The sequence below is a fragment of the Clupea harengus genome, chromosome 8 (assembly GCF_900700415.2).
Source record: "Clupea harengus chromosome 8, Ch_v2.0.2, whole genome shotgun sequence".
NCBI classification, from domain to species: Eukaryota; Metazoa; Chordata; class Actinopteri; order Clupeiformes; family Clupeidae; genus Clupea; species Clupea harengus.
The window spans coordinates 14587737-14593536 of NC_045159.1; positions in this window are offsets into that span (position 1 = coordinate 14587737).

A 5800-nucleotide genomic window follows, 5' to 3' on the forward strand; every position below is an offset into this window, starting at 1 on the left:
GAGAGAGAGGCGTGAGAGAGGGGCAGGCTGGCAGCGCCACACACACTCAGCAGTGTCTTGGCATCACCTCAGAAGGAAGACAAAATAGACAGTGCCAGCTTAGTGCCAGTAGTCTTTCAGGCATACAACAGTCTTTACACACACACACACACACACACACACACACACACACGGACAAACGGACACACATATACACACACACACACACACACACACACACACACACACACACACACACACATACACCTACACATACACACACACACCCTCACGGACACACATACGCATACCTTACATCAAATGAACTGGCTTTCTGTCAGGCACATACCTTTTCAACACCACACACTGAGACACACACACACACACACACACACACACACACTCAAGCATGTGGTGCTTATCTCCTGGCATCCCCTCTCACACACACCCTGGTGGTTGGCGCAGGCCATGTCTTGCTGTCCCGTGGCTCGGTGGACAGCTTCATTAAAGCTGTCAGCTTGATCACGCACAGAACACACACACTCTCCCGCTGTTTGTCAACAAAATGTTTCTGCCCGTTTACACCCAGCCGGAGGGAGTCAATCAAAGTAATTTTACTCTTCTATTCTCTGTCCTCTTCTGATTTGAATATACCTCACGAACCGCTTTGATGCTTCTGCTGCTGGGGAGCGTTCCTGCGTCAGTGCGCTACTTCCAGACAAAGAAACCAACAAGAAGGCCTTCTTGGATCTGGTAAATGTGACACAGAGATTACCCTGGAATGTGGTCACACTATTTCACTTTTTCTTTTTTTTTTTTGCTTTTTCTTCTCAACCCCCCACTACTCTCACACACACACACACATGCACACAACACACATATACACACCATCTTATAGAAGTCACATGACCTCTGGGGTCACTGAACTGTGCCAAGTGTATTAACAACATCCAGCCTCTGTAATCATACTTATTTAATGGTCATGTGGACTTGTCATCTGGAGGGGGGTGCAGGAGGGTGTGTGTGTGGGGGGGAGGGCATTCAGGAGTAGATTACCCTCTAATGATCCCGGGCTCATTTTAAAGCCCAGTGCTGCCAGTGTTTCCTTCATTAATTCTGATGCAGCCGTGCCCCTCGCTTCGGCTCTAATTGTGTATTGACATAAACTCGGCACTGGACCCACGGCTCCTGGTGTAATTGCCCACGCCGCCTCGGCCTTCGCCGCCGGGTCACGTTTACTAAAGGCCCCCCGCCAGCTCCGGGGGACACACATTATAGCTAGCATTTAGCATTTAGCTGGCTGCGCTACTCCAGCAACGCTCTGGACTGTGGGAACTTTGACTATCACAGCAGGCCAAGGAGTATAGAAAGTTCCGGCGACGATAAATTGGTTTACCGGTGAAATTTTGACAAACTTTAAGACAGATGGTTTTGAAATGTGCCAGAAGCATTTATCTCTCCCAACGTGGGCTGCGTTATAACAGTTGCGTGAGTCGAATAAAGATGCAATGGTTCCACAGGGGGACCTGTGCATTCTGTCTTTGGACGGTGGAAGAGCGGCTTTGTGGCTCTCAGGTGGGTCACTCCGATAAGATATTTTTCATTTGTGTCGGAAGATGGGAAAAAGTGATGAAGGAGTGATTATGATAAAGCAAGGATGAAAGGAAATGGAGCTAAAATGGTGATAGGAAAGGAAATAGAGAGAGAGAAAGAGAAAATGGAAGAGAGAGAGAGTGAGAGAGAGAGAGAGAGAGAGAGAGAGAGAGAAAGAGAAAATGGAAGAGAGAGAGAGTGAGAGTGAGAGAGAGAGAAAGAGATGGACAGAGATTCTGGTTTGACAGTGATAGTGTCAGTAATGGAGTGAGGTTTTCATCTTGTCCAGCCAATGTTACAGCATGAAGGTACAACGAAGGTGTGTGTGTGTGCGTGTGTGCGTGTGTGTGTGTGTGTGTGAATGTGTGTGTGTAAAAATCTATATAGTATGGAGTGTGAAAGATGGACTCAATCATCCACACAGACAAAACACACACACTTACACATACACGTACACACACACTTACACACACACATACACACACACACACACACACACACACGCACACATATACGCACACACACACACACAGGAATGTGCCAAGCCTTATACTCTACCTTCAGGATCTGCAGGATGTGTATATCTGTAGAACATATTTGTTTTCTCTTCCTCTTGTTTTCTCTTTCTCTGTCAGCTTCAGACTTTGTTTCTGTGTGCTTTCACCCTTGGTTATATTCTCTCTCGCACTGACAGACGTCTGGGTTATTTGTCTTTGGCTAGAAGGATTTGGTCCCTGTCTCAAACATCCCTCACTCCCAAATCGGTACCATTTTCTCTCTCTCTCTCTCTCTCTCTCTCTCTCTCTCTCTCTCTCTCTCTATCTCTCTCTCTCTCCATGTGTGTGCATGTGTAAATGTGCTTAAAAGACATTCTCTGCGTTTAGTAGACATGTTGTTCATTGCTGTTAAATGTCTATACACACAGAAATAATGCATTTATATCATTAAAAGTAAACATCAGGTGTACTGACAAGCTAAAAACGGACACAATTGCAGAATTGGTCCTGTATAACAAACGGGACTGTTATGTAAAACAGACCGCATGTCAGAAGAAACTACAAATCTGATGGACCTTTCGCAATGAGCCAGCATCTTGTTGGGTTGTTTAGCTTTGTCTCATATTTAGAGAGGCATTCTCGAGCTTTGTGGACTACCTCCCACTGAGTCGGCCAAATTGCTTTTTTCGCTCCGTTCTCTCCCAGGCCATGTTTACTTCAGGTCTTATTGTGTCACTTTCTTGCAAACGCTTCGCAAAAGCCCTGGTCAAAAGTGTCAAAGCCCATTAGAATCACGCCATTAGGAAAAAAACATCTACCCAGACATGTTTTCCCTCTCTTCAGCTTACTGCCCTCAAATCAAACTCACATCGTAGCCCTTCTAGACGTTCCCAGGACAAAGATATACTAACAGCTTAAAAACACTGAGCTCAGACAGCTTTAGCTTTGGCTCTACAAAAGCTACTCGACATTTCCATAAATGGACCCAATGACAGGTTGTGAAAGAAATAAACAGTGTGTGAGAACATTATATAAAACACCACATCTGTAGCATAAGCTGGATTTCCAGAGAGTGGGGTTGCTCCCCCGCCAGCGATGCTATGGCTACCAAGCTTTTTGGAAGCATGCGGTGGTGACGTGGTCGATGTTGGATGAAAGCTATGGGGCAAGGCTTGTTGAGACACGCCGCTGTGGCACAGGGCATCTCCGTCAGAGTGGTGATGTGTCTCAGAGAGGCTGTGAGACGAGTCTGTTCACAGTTACTTGCAAAGGAGCGGAGGATGTCGAGAGCATATTCTTTAAAATGTTGAAGTCCTGTACACGGTGGATTTAAATAGACTGCACGTGCTTGAAATATGAATTTGATGCATCAAATAGAGCTCTTTTCTGTCTTCAAAGTCTATCGATCCTCTCTCTCTCTCTCTCCATCATTCTTCTCTTCCAGTTTGGCTCGTTCGTTCTCTCTCTCACTGATAGGGCCACACACTGTGCTTACTGAGCTTCTTCAGAGGGGCTGTTCTATTTACCTCACACAGCCCTGCCAGGGAGATTATGACGAGATGAACTCATTTTCTACATAAGGCTCCAACTCACTCCCATTCCGCTCACACAATCTCTCTCTCGCTCTCGCTCTCGCTCTCTCTCTCCCACCCTCTCTTCCCTCTCTTCCACCCCCCCGCTCTCTCCCTCCCTCTTCCCCCCTCCCTCCATCTCTGCCTCTCTCCCTCCCTCTCCTTCTCTCTCCCTCTGTCTCTCTCTCTCTCACTAAGCTGATCTCATCAAATCATACTCCGCATGCAGAATGACGGTGCAAATTCCTAAGACCATCACCAAGGAAAATCTGTCAAATGTCCTTGAAGCCTTATGCAGAGAATGAGAGTGTGTGTGAGTGTGTGTGTGTGTGTGTGTGTGTGAGAGAGAGAGAGAAACCTGGGAAACCCCATGCCTGCTTCCTCTCTTCTGTCCTCACAGATGCCGTCGCTCTGGCGGAGCACCTCCAGTAGCCACCATGAATAATCCGAGCGCGCACCTAAAAAAGCCCGGCTCAGGGAGGATGTGCTACGTGGCGCATTGTCAGGGTCATTTCCCCCGCTAACGTGGGCTAGGCGCTCTTTTGATGTGCGAGGAATGCTCTCTGGCGGAGGGGGGAATTGATTGAAATGGTGGAGGAGGATTGAGCTGTTAGCCACGGGGCATGGGAAAGACAGGGGTCAAAGCTAATGCTGGACAGATGTGGGCCTCCCCGTGCTCGGGCCTTCATATGGAGGGCAAATATGTCCCGTGGATTATCCCCACAGCCCGGAGAAGATTTCTGAAGCCTGAGACTAGCTGTTTCCCACATTTTCACTCTTAAGGGGGACGAACGCTGTCTGTTTAAAAATGAGTATATATTAAACAATACCTCAGATTCAGTGCTTTCAGCTTTGTGGTGTTCAGAGTCTGTCCATCTGCGTCTGAAGGTTAATAAATCTGAGAGAATCCTTGAAGAATCCAGTCCCCACCCTGAGACTAAAACAGCACGTTATTACGTCAGTTTTCCATCCATCACTCTGTTACTGCTGTTTGAAAAGTTCGTGTCAAATATTTACACAGTCCAGAATTGCAAAGCCAATCCAAAGCTACTCCGATCTATATTAGCCAGGAGCTCTCCTCATCTCTCCCCTGCTGTGCTCCAAGTGTCCCCGTCTTCCTGGGTTCTGTCCGTGGATTCCCCTAACACTTCAGCCAAAGTGTTCCAGTGCTAGAGGCCACCGCTGAGTAAGAGCAGGTTTGTCTATACTGGATGTGCCTGTAAGTGTGTGTGTGGTTGCCCAGTGTTTAGGACAGTTGCCAGTGTGTCTGAGCCCTGGCTTAATCACACACACACATAGACTTACACACACACACACACACACACACACACACACACACACACACACACACACACACACACACACACACACACACAGATGGGCGGTGGAGAGAGACAGAGAGAGAGAGAGAGAGAGAGAGAGAGAGAGAGGATAGTAGAGGTAAATTGCGCCATCATCACCACAGCAGTGGCTAACCAATGTAGGGGATAAAAAATCCACAGCAGCGGGAGCAAATGATCATGATGTGTAATGTGTGATGACACACACACACACACACACACACACACACACACACACACACACACACACACACACACACGGACACATCCACATCCATATTCATACAGTGCCAGACTCATTATTGAGGTCCCTGTCTGGATTAGTTGTTAGTTTGTATTATGTGGCACCCCACTTGTAACTTGATTTCAATAAAAACCAATTTGCCAAACGAAACAAATGTGACAGAAACGAAACATCTACCAGACATGTCTGGTTGGAGCCCCAAACGATAGGTGACACAGCACAGCACTGTGGTAGCACTGGCCTGACTCTGTGATGATCTATTGAACTGACCTCAGAACAGTTTGGATATTCTCCTCGGGTGGCCTCGCTGATAAATAACTCCGGGTTTATAACAGAGCTCATTATAATGGAGCTCAGAGATCCAGGTGAAGGCCAGACTGCTCGTACATCACAAACTCGTCTAGCTGAATGGAATGTGAGGGCTTTCGCTGACCGGTGTGTGTGTGTGTGTGTGTGTGTGTGTGTGTGTGTGTGTGTGTGTGTGTGTGTGTGTGTCATCACACATTACACATCATGATCATTTGCTCCCGCTGCTGTGGATTTTTTATCCCCTACATTGGTTAGCCACTGCTGTGG